We start from the raw sequence: 12,127 nt of genomic DNA on the forward strand, positions 1-12,127 counted from the left end.
CTGTTCTCTATGAGAGTACAGTAGAGTAGGATCAGTGTTTTGAAGCCACATATTTTGACTCTGTAATTCTGATCAGAAGCACCCCAAAAAACTCCTACTTATAGCTGCCAGTCAGCATAGAAATATCAAGAATGTAACCTAATTAATCTCTGATAAAATAGGAGGAGATAAAGATTTGTATCCTATTCAAATATGTACATTTATCTGGCACAAATCAATAATATCTGATTTTAAGACCTCCATATATCGGACTATCGATCTGTTTACCTCGCAGACCCTATAATAGCTTCCTTGATTAATTACCTTTTAAAATAAATTACGGGAACCCCACTGATTACAGCAACTACCATCCTTTAGCATGCCTTTCACTTCTGCACAAAAGCATTGAGTTACTGTACATTGGCATGCCATTAAAATAGTAATCATGAGATCACCATATAGGTAAATATAAAGTAAGCAACATTCATCTTATTAAAAAGATGTGCGTCTCCTAATCTTTCTTGAAATTGTTATTGTTACTTTTCATTTACATGAAGTGACTCTACCACACTGTGGTCTTACTGTGTTGTTGCCCTATCGGATAGTTGCACACCGGTCCTGCCTACATTGTGCAAGTATGGCTACAAGCTGAGGCTTGCATGCACAATTGCAAGACTGTGAGAGTGAAATATAACCTTTTAAGGTTTATATGTGTGTGAACTTCGGAGGGGTGCTCCAAAAATATTGAGTGCCACCATGCAAAGACTTGGTAATGTCAAGATGAGTTTGAGGGGTATACATTTACACATTTCTGTGCTTATACCCTGGCAAGTAAAAGTTGGGTGGAAGGTAGATTAGGATTGTAACTGGGGGCCTGATTTGGATCTCGGAGGACTGGTTAATCGCCACAATGGTGTCGGATAGCCCGTCCGCCGGAATATAAATCACATAGAAGATAATGGAATTTATTTTTCAGCAGAAAGGATATCTGTCACAGTTGTTACGGAGCAACAGGTCCACCAACATATAAATCAGGCCCTGAGTTTGCTGTGTTATCATGCAAGCTTTTTTTTAGTTTTTGATTCGATATTCCACTGCCAAGAATCCTAACCTCTTAAATAATTTCAGGGGTGTTCATTAAGAATTTTGGATTACCTGGTCTTGTATGTTTGTTTGTCTGGCATTCTGGAACCTTTTCCATAGAAGGTTTGTGCCTAAAGGGGTTTAATGCTGTTTACACTCAAACAAAAAACATAAACTATTTGGGAGGCAAAATAGGTAGAAACGGAGAGAGCTGCGAAAGGAAAAAAAAAGTAGGCAGGATGGCTCATAAATCCTGAGTTACTTTAGGAGAAAATTTAGCAAACGGAGGTAGCCAATTTAAGTCTCTCAAAACCTGGATGATGTAGGTGAATTTCTTCTTGATTGCAGAAAGTCAAGCACTGGAGAAAGCAGCTTTGATTGGGGTGAGAGTATTGTGGAACCCCAGCCAGTGTGAATGCCAAAGTCCAGGATGGGTAGAGAGATTTTCATTTAATGAAGGAGTACGGTCTGGCTGACTTTCCCTGAGCAAATACTTGAAGAAAGTTGGCAAATTGTGCTAATGTATTGATGAGAAATGACAAGATATGGTGTTATTGGTAAAATACAAAGATATTATAGTGGTTTAAAGGGTGGTGGGGAAACTGTGCAGCTTGAGCTCATAGAGAAGTGCATGCTCAATTTTATTTTCAAACTTGGATGTGGTGAGGATGAACTCTGTTTTTTAGGGATTGTGCTTGAGAAAATTCCCAGACATGCCCTGCTGCAGTTTAATTATGCAGGCATACAAGATGAAGATATCTTTATGGAGGGCATTTTCAGATTCACCTGTTTGTCATTTACATACTCGGGATGTCAGAATTATACTTATTGGCAAGAGCTACAGAGTAAACTGTGCTGGTGTCAATATGGAGAAACAAGGTGATGGATGGAATTCTTGAATTGACCTCAGCCATTGGCAATTGCTCAGGACGCACCCCTATCCATTGTTTTTTACGCAGCATGCCACCTCAGTTTGGACCCAGCCATATGCAAATCAGTCTTGACCCTGATCCTCATGGGAACAGTCCAGTCCGAACTGCCAGACCAGGTCCTCCCTGAACCAGAACACAAGCAACCCAGGCCTGGTTTTGCCCTTGTTATGGTCGCTTTAGCCTGGTATATCTGGGTTCTGGGCATAACCGGCACGCCTAGGGTGTCCAACGCAAAAAGAATAAGGAGATGGATAGCATGCTTCAATTAATCTCAGCCACTGGCAATCATTTGGGCCACTTCTCAATCCATCGTTTTTCAGCCACCATACCACCTTCGTTTATGGAGCTTTGAAACATACCACATACCATTGGTGATTTGTTCGAATTAAGTTTGCTCATGTTCATCAGCTGGCCACAGTGGGGGGGGGGGGGGGGGTGGAGGGGGGGGGGGTGGAGGGGAGACAAGAACCATCTCAGGACATGTTTGCAGAAGCCCATTCCGGCACAGCTAATAGCATGTGTTAATCAAAAAGATTGAATGCTGTTGAAGGGTCAAGCAAAATGAGTGAGCATGAGTGGTCCTCATTTAGAATGCAGTTCATCATTGGCAATCAGTGGGATGCAAGTGTACATGCTGAAGTGAGAATGAAACCTAGATTAGTAGTTAACAAGAAAGCGCAGTTGTCCTGATCTTCAATACTTTCTCAAGCAGGTAAGTTAGATAATGGTCTACGCTTGGCTAATGTGCTAGTATCAAAGTTAGGCTCTTTAATAAAAGGGGTTTGCCGTATTGTAAGAAATTTAGGAAAAGTACCTGGTTTCTTCTAAGAGGTGATAAATAGTTTTGATATCTTCAGAGAGAATGTCTTGGAAGTAGTTAGTGCGTTTGAGCTGTTTTCTTATAATCAATACATTTTATTTGGTAATATAATCTAAAGAGAGAGGTGTTTGCTGGTGACTATTTTTCACTATTTAATCAATTCAATACATTTTTCTGTCCTTGATGGACTTAACTTTGTCAATTAAAAAGGGAAATATTAATTTCGTCTTGAAAATGAAGATTTGGTGGCAGACAATAGTTTGTTTGAATATATTTAAATAGAGCACCCATGGGCCTAGGAGAGGCTCTTGGGTGGAACTTGTTTCGCAAGTCAGGATGGCCAGATTGTATTTCCTTCTCTGGGCTTTGGGCACGGCAAGAATAAGCAAAAGCAATTTAAGGCGGTACCTGGCGGTACCTGGACTTCCGTATAACTTTGGTTCCATGATTGGCTCAGTCTCAGTCTGATATTAATAATAATGGGGCGACCCAGTGTCACTCAGAACCTGGGTATTAATGTTAAAAAAAAAAACAATTGGTTCTGTCGACGGAACCAATTGTTTTTGTTTAACAGGCTAAGTTTGAAGCATTTTATTTTGAAAGGAGTAATCAGCAAATGAGTTGATAATTGTGTTGGATTTTATAGGATGATGTTGATGTCAGCAGCAGGACCTAAGTTGTTGAGCTTAGGAGGAAATAGATCTTGTATATTGAGATCCATTTTTAGTCCTGATTTTGCAAGGTGAAGGAATGGCAATTGGAATGATAACGAGGAGCGTGTTTGGGGCAATCACATCAAATGGCTGTACACATTTTATTGTTGAGGTTTCAAGAATAATAAGGATGAGCATTGGTGCAGAATGTGTAGTTTAATGAGGTTGGCAAGGGTACAGTAGGGTTTCAATGAGGAATTCTCCCAGTCATTGTTCAAATTTCCCAATAATATGTTTCTTGAAGAGACCATTTGGTTGAGTATATAATGCTGGCAAACTCATAAATTAATTTGTTATTTCAGTTTAGGTGGATTGTAAAGGATATATATGTGGTGTTGAGAATAGGCAAAGAGATTGCTACTTAGTAATGAACCGTATGAACTAAATCACCTCAACATGAATTTCAATGTTTGTCATCCAGTTTTAGGTGCTCCTAATTCTGCGCCTGCTAGCAGGTTGCCTTAACTAAAAAACAACTTGGCAGTCCTTACACCATATAGAAGAGCAATCGTTATAAAAGAAGAAATCCTACTCCATTAATGTAGTTTTTGATTCAAAATTGTAATTAATTCCCATTTAGTTAATGAAATGCAACTAATTTTCATATGCAATATCAATTTCATTATGGTTGAATATATAAGTTTGCAAATCTTTTGCATTTTGGAACGACTCCCTTTATCAGGGAAAGAAACAAAAACTGCAAAATCTAGAAAAAAACATTACCGATTATAAGGATCAGTCTAAAGTGAAAATGCTTGGCTACAAAATATTGCCAGAATGCACCCTGTTCGACATACATACCATCAAGCAGTGTATTAATTGTGCTCAGTTAATTGCGTTTCAGTCCCAGTGGAGGCAAAGATTATAGCAGAGTCCAATATGAAAGAAATAATTAAAACATGATCCGCTAAATAGTTCACACCATAGCACATCCTGTTATATATCCAAAGATTTACTATCTGTTCAGACATGATTAACCTTCTTATCAGTTTATTTGACTCATTGGCCAAATATTCTCCACACAACCATGTATCCTCACTTTTAGGGTTTAGGGGCGACGTGCAGACACAACATTGTGTCTGGTCTTTTTACTTGGTCAGTAGTAGGCTATAAAAAGTCCTACTCGTTAATATCCTTCGTGCCTTGCTGATATATACACGTCATCGCTTAACAGAATGACTGCGATATTATGTTTGGGCTTTTGACTTATTGCATTGTAGACCCAAGGGTTTAACACATGCACAAAAGAAAAGAAAAAACTCATTAATAGTGCAACTTGAGTTAGCGTCTTCTATCACTAGAACGTACAGTCATTTCTTATTGATATAATTTTCTTATCGCCTAGGAAAATAGGTTGGGTCTTCCCTATCCCGAAGGTCCAATCATTAATTACAACTAACTCTGACGCTCAGTTGTGCGTACAAATGCCTGGAATTCCCAAATCACCATCATAGGGGCCTTTAAACGCTTGGCTAAAGATTGTGCAGCCGCCCACTGGAATTTACTCAGTATTGCGTTTACATCAATGGAGGAACATTGGTATTATGTGGGAAAAGTTTTGAAACACAAAACGAAAGTGTAGCAAAGCTACCATCTTAAATAACGCCCCAGGCCCATGATCGAAAGGGGTAGTTTATCAAAGGCTAATCTGTCAGTGCATGTCTTTGTCAGCTGCGGGGCATTGCTGAGGACCCAGCATTGCTGCTGGTCTCTAGACACGGAAAATCATACAATTTTGGAGAGACCCTCGGTTAGCCTGAGAAGCTGACGGTCAGGGAAGTCCAAGAAGTCACCCACAATTGGGATATATCGGGATTTGGAGAAATTTACTTTTAGACGCAAAGCTCCTTCATAGCCATGCTACATGCATAACAGTCTAGGGACTTACTTTTGCACATAGACTAAAAAAGCATCTACATATAGTGACACTCAATCTTCACGTTCTTGCTTCCATTAAATTCATGTCCGTTGCACATCTCTGCAAATCCACTCTGCCATGGGTTCAACCACAAGCATGCAAAGGAGGGAAAGGAGGGGTACCCCTGTCTAGTACTCATCTCTATTGCGCCCAAGGTTCTCAATATTGTGTCTGGACCAAAGGCAGTAAGTTAGGTCCAAAATTCATTAATTGACTTGAGGTGTGTTAAAGTTCATTTTGCTTTGTGCATAGGACTCAAACTGACTCTGGAGCTGAAAGTCTGGGAGCGTTCTTCAGCCCTCCATCCACACCCCCCCACCATCCTCCCAGAACCCCTTGTCAGTTTTCGGCCCCTCCAAGGTTGGATTGAATGTCAGATTGTGATGGAGGAAGTGGTTGAGGAAGGAAAGGTGGTCAATCCTCCCTTCAAGAGATATGATCCCATATCTCTAACACCTTCTCAAAGGGCTCTAGTTCCTCAAGCGCAATCAGCAGAGTAGTCCCCAGCTTGGCCATGTACAGTAAAACATTGGCGGAAAAGATACAGATCTTATGATTTCCTCTGCCCAGCCAAATGGGATGCCATTCATGCTTTTGTGACCTCTGAATTTTATGGCCAGAGGTTCAACCACCAAGGCATATATTAGAGCAAAAGAGAGTGCACCAGTCCTGAATGCTTCTCTGAAAGCCCTGTGGCTATGAGGGATTTATACCCTACCAGGATTCCAATCCTCATTCTTACCACAACCATCAGTTTGCTAAGGACAGCTTTCAGACAACTCCAGCTGCCTGGTCAATACCTTTTCATCATCTAGTGATATTTACTTAGTTGATGGGTTCTTTCTATTAACTTTTCCTAATGTTTTTGCTTCTATTTCATTGCTTGATAAAGCCTACCGGGTCTGGATCTGTAAGGCTGAGTAAGAGACCATCAAGTTTGTTGGTTAGGACCTTCGTAAAGATCTGTGTATCCGTGTTTAAAAGAGATATAGAGAAGAACAAGGCACAGTCCTCCAGAGCTTTCCTTACCCTGTAGATTAACATTATGTCTGCCTCAAATATTTTTGTGGTTAGGCCCAAGGCATGTGAAAAAGTACTGTAAAGGTTTGCCATTGGTTTGTCCAGCTGGGAAAGAAACGCTCTGAATAAGGCTAGCAGAAAGCCACCTATCCCTGAAGTTTTGCTGAACTGCATGGTTTTTGGCAATCTCAGATTTCTGAGATACTTATGAGCTCTTGCAGGGAATTGGGAGGATGGTGGTGCATTTTAAGGTATGGTTGTGCAACCTCGCTGTGAAATACACTCACAAACCTGTCTTGGGTCCAATCAGGCTTGTTTGTAAAACCTTTAGCTCAACCGTGGGTATCTGTGGTCTGTAGCAGCAAGGCTTAAGTAAAGGAACTAGTGTAAAGCATTTAGAAGTATGAAGCAATAACTTAAGTCACTCAACATGAAAGAAACACCAATTTATAAAATTATATTAGATTTTTATGAATGTTTAGACACCAAGATGAGCAGAATCCACCGAAGGGTTCCTGAGATATAGATTTTTAAGTAAAAGGTAAATCTCCGCTTTTTACTCCAAAGCGCAAACAAGCATTGGTAGCTATAAAGCATTTTGAAAAGTTTGAGAGTTGTGCTTGGCTATTCCAGCCTGAGTATGGCGACCATTTCCACCTTGGAGAAGGTTGTGAGGAAGGCAGGGGGTTGTGTGGGCAACAAGGATTATTTGGATAGTTACCTGGTCACCAAAGAAGCCTCTATTCCAGTTTCGCGCTTTACATCAAGACCACAATTGACTACAGTGGAGTGTTCCTGATGGTGGGAATGCAGGATGTGGAGGATGCTGAAAGATTCCCTGGATGCTAAGTGGTCAATTTGGGTGTCATTGTGGTTATTCCTTGGTCCACGGGTAAGGTAGGGTGATTTTGGACACAGGGGTCCATATTCCTCGAAGAACTCTTTAAACCAGTAGAAAGCCAGATGTGCGTGGATCACCAGTCTCTGTACACAGTGGGTACAGATGTATCCTTTGGTGAGGGCTGTTGTCTATCGTTGGCAACCAATCTGGACTCAAACAACACTCTTGTGTCGAGCATGTGATTCCAAGAGTGATACTAATTTTTCGGAATGCACTACTTCAGCTTTGAGGGCCTGGTGCTGGTTCCAAAGGTCAGCTGACTGACCCTTAGAGTCACTTCTTTGGTTTGGGACTCAGGAGTGACTTTTCCATGAGCCGGGAGCCGCAGGCATAGTGCTCTCTTCGCTAGCACAAGGTGCAGGAGGTGCAGTCCAGCAGTCAGTGCAGCCCTTCTTGCTGGAGTAAGCAAGGCAGTTCTTCTTCAGTCTTTTGTCCATCATGATATGAGGTTCACTGTGCCAGTGGTGCTATATTTATGCAGAGAGTGACCTGGGGTGATGATGCAATCACTAGCCAATGGCTACTAGGATACCTCTCGCCCTATGACAACGTCTGGCTATGTGTGGCATCTAGCAATCCCAGAGGGCACTATTCTGCCCTATCTCAAGATGTCTGAACCCTTCCTTGGGCCTGCCCTAGAGGTGTGGCTCCCTGTGGGCTACATGCCCATGGGAAAACCATTTGTTTTCTCTTGCTGGTTTCCTCTCTCTGTTCCTGACGCCAGCCTGTCTACCTTAACAAAGGGGCAGCCCTTCAGGATTTTTATTGAAATTTGCCTACCAAAGGCAGCTGCACCTTTGAAGCTCGCCTTTTGGTTCAACTCCCTGAGTGGCTTCCTGCAAGGGTGAGGTAATATCTCCCTCTGTAGCACGCCTCTATTGTTCCTGAGCCTGGGAGTCGTTTGCACAACTCCCCAGGAGGGCAGAAGGCTGTCTGGTGTCCAACAACTGTGTGAGGCATCTGGACAACAGTCACATTCTTCGATTGCCCACTTCCAGTCTATGCTTCTTACAGTCCTAATATATGTATTCACATTTTGGAAGTGCAGTTTCCTAACCAGCAAAGAACCTATGCTATCTCCCTTTCTTAGAAGATTTGCCACCTCTATAGTAATGTGAGTTGTATGCAATGAACCTGTATACATGTTTAAGCATAAACTAGTACAATATTTTTTTAATCCTAGGTAACATACATTTGTACAGCGAGTTGCATTTGTGAAAAATAATAGTATAAATGTTTTTATATTTTTTGGTGTTTTTCTAATACTGAGTAATAAATACATGTGTACAGAAAAAATGCACATATCTGTGTATAATTATACATAATAACATACACGCATATATGCACTACAACTAGTAATATTCTAGGTGCATTGAATTGTTCAGTAAGTATCTGTATACTATGTTGTAACATCTTTATTACGTACTCGGACAGGTATTGTTATAGTGAGTAGCACACTTTGATATATGGACACTCATTAATACATATGTTTACTATATAAAGGTTCTATATTTTTTTTAAGAAGCAGGTCACACTCTTGAGGGTTGTAAGAGGATTTATTAAGTAGGTAGTAACAACCCCTGAAGACACCTCTTTTGGCAGCAACTGTCCCAGCTCTGACCAAGCTTCCAGAACAACGGAAGACTCAGACATCACTAGGATACCATAAGCATGCAGGTTGCCAGGATAGAACACCTCTCCCTTCCTATTGATATAACAAAAAAAAAGTAATGAGATGTAAAGCAAGGAAACAAATTATCAGCGAAATAAATATATGGAAAACGTAAGCATTGGAGTGACAACAGGGTTACAATGGTACTGGAAGATTACCTAAAAAAACAAGAACAGTAATGAACAGAATGCACATTCAATCACAATTATAATCATTGTGCCATGCATGTCTCCTCCCAACACGAGGTTCCACAAGAGACCTGCAATTACTAGCTAACTTACCATCAACCACAATCTTCCTTGAATTATCATCCACATTTTTGACCCAAACCTCTAGTTCAAGTGCATTGCATAATGTGACTCTGCGCACATTCCACTTCTTACCATCAGACAACCACACATTAAGCCTGATTCATGAAAGACCCGTTTTGCGAGTCATTAATAGCGATTCATAAGGAATCGCTATTACAGGCTCGCAAAAGGGGATTCATGTAGGAATCGCAAATAAAAATGAGATTCCTACATATTCCTTATTTGCGATTAGCAAATTGCTAATCGCAAATAAGGAATAACTCCCCATTCATTCCTATGGGCCAAAAGGCCTATAGGAATGAATAGGGAGTATTCCTTATTTGCGATTAGCAATTAGCTAATCGCAAATAAGATAGCGATTTAAAGGGTGCCAGGGGTGTCCAAAGGACACCCTGTAGCACCCCTTAAATGCAAATTTAAACAGGTGTTGCGCTCGCACATGTCCAAAGGACATGTGTGTGTGCAACATGCAACTTAGAAAAATGCTTTTAAAAGCATTTTTCTAAGTTTTCGCTATTTACCACAAGGTTTCACCTCGCGGTAAATAGCGGGCCGAAATTGCGAATTCGCAATTTTAAAATGGATGATGAATTGCATTTAAGGAATCTCAAATAGAAATTCCTTAAATGTAATTCCTCGCAAAATAGCGAAATCGCTATTACCGATTTTTGCATTTGGGATGATGAATCCCAAATGCAAAAATCGCACTCTTGAGCTTGATGAATCAGGCTGATAGTTTCCCAACTACTCTGGTTAATCATTTGGGTACCAACCATTTCGACATTTTCTGGGAGCCCAGAGTATTAGTTCTAACCCAATCTTCCACTCCAAATGTTCTTTTGCCTTTTCTTATATTGTCATTGTGTTTGCTTACATACTTGGTTTGGTGTTTTTAATCATTCTTTCCAATAGACCTTCCTTATTCACTTGACGCATGTGACCTTTGAGCATCAATGCAGGAGACACTTTGCTGCCAGGTTGCCTGCCCTTCAGAAGCATTAACGGAGTTTCGAAAGTGACAGAATGTGGAGTGGTGCGTTAGCGCCAAAGCATTTCCTTAACAGATTCCTTGCAGTCACATCCACTACTGACATTCAGTTGCACACACTCCTTCAAAATTCAGTTAAACCTCTTGACAAGGCCTTTTTCCCTGGGATTACTAACCGCAGGGGTGTGGTGCACAACACCCATTTTAGACAGATCATTTTTAAAATCTTCAGCCACAAATTGTGGACCATTGTCAGTTATTAATGTAGTGGGGCCACCACCTCTGCAGAAGATTTTGTCGCAAAATTTAATTATATTGGCAGCCTTGACCTCACTTGAAAACGCTACTTCAGGCCTTTTAGATTAATAATCAATCATGACAATGGTAAACTTATTAGAAATGCCTTTGGCAGAAAAAGGGCCACAAATATCCATGGCTTCTCTCCCAAGGCCTGCTGGGAAATTCAATAGGGGCAATAGTCGATTCCTTGACACGATGAGACTTGTCAAAATCAGCGGTAGGTCTTGTACTGCCACACCAGAAACAAACGCGGCTGCACTTGGAATAATTTTTTTACACTTTTGTCACCTTTCTTAACACTTTTTTTCTCTACAGCACAAACCTTGGTAGTTTCATTCTTAATAACTTTGTCTGAACTTTAGTCGTATTTTAATTCCTTGACATATTTAGAAGTGTTTTCTATGCGCCTGTCAATTTCTATGATCTTTTGTAATGAAGGGTCCTTTAATTCTAATAATCTTTCTTGAATTTTAATACTGCTTGTTCTGTTGATAAACTGATCCCTAATTATTTCATCACGTTGCTCCTTAAACCTGCAAGTTGACGAAAATGTTCTAAGCACTAAAATATATTGTTCAACAGATTCACCAGATTGCTTTTGCTCCAGAGAAAAATGTATGTCTTTTGACAACTAAGCTGACCTTTTTACCAAAATTCTCTTCTAAGGCTTTTATTACTACTAAATATTCGTCAGCATTATCCTCCTGTGTATCTTCAATGTATCACCTTCTCCGCCTTCATGGTTACTGGAAACACTAGAAGGTATTGGTAGCGTGTTTAACAACTTTCTGCCCTCAATCCCTAAATTATGTTTCAATAAGGCAACTTTTCTAGTAGCTATAAAATCTTCCCTCAAATGATTCTAACCAATCCTCCCATGGCATTATAGGATCACCAGGATTTTGTAGGAATTTAGGTGGAGCTACAATGGTAGATAAATCCATTTCTTTTAACATAAGTATGTCTGAAAATTACAATATGTACATTGATGCACACAGGTAACGTACAGTGTAGGAAATGTTATTAAAACAACAAACTAAAAAAATGGAAGTCGTCACCCTGGTCAAATGCCGATTAAATCAAATTTGGGAAGAAAATATGGACAAATGTGTTGAACACAACATTAAATTGTTGCTTGGTGTTACAGCCAGAATGATACAACAAAATAAAACAAATAAAGTAGTCGTCGTTGTCACAAAAGATGCTTAGCACTTAATCAAAGCAGTTTGTAGAAACAGTACTGTTCCACTAGCAGCGGTAAAATAACATGCAGTACACATGTCTCAATAATAATTACTGCACTTCTCATCTTAGATAATGTAAATCATGGTCCAGTGAAGTAGGTGAAAGGAGAAGTTCAAAGTTCAAAGTTCATGTGATGTCTGTCAATAGGCAGAATCCTTCACGCTTCTGTGTCAGATGCTGCAACGCTCGGTATAAAAGAAAAAAAATGTGTTCCGTGTTGTAAACGCTTCTGCGTATAACGGCAC

At 40.3% G+C, this 12,127-nt stretch overlaps 1 protein-coding gene across 1 annotated transcript in view; it reads left to right on the plus strand.

The window, feature by feature from the left end:
* ITGB1BP1 (integrin subunit beta 1 binding protein 1) overlaps positions 1 to 12,127 on the plus strand; it is a 327,961-nt gene that overhangs the window by 83,193 nt on the left and 232,641 nt on the right. The window lies entirely within an intron of this gene.

Source organism: Lissotriton vulgaris, chromosome 6 (genome assembly GCF_964263255.1).
Source record: "Lissotriton vulgaris chromosome 6, aLisVul1.2, whole genome shotgun sequence".
NCBI classification, from domain to species: Eukaryota; Metazoa; Chordata; class Amphibia; order Caudata; family Salamandridae; genus Lissotriton; species Lissotriton vulgaris.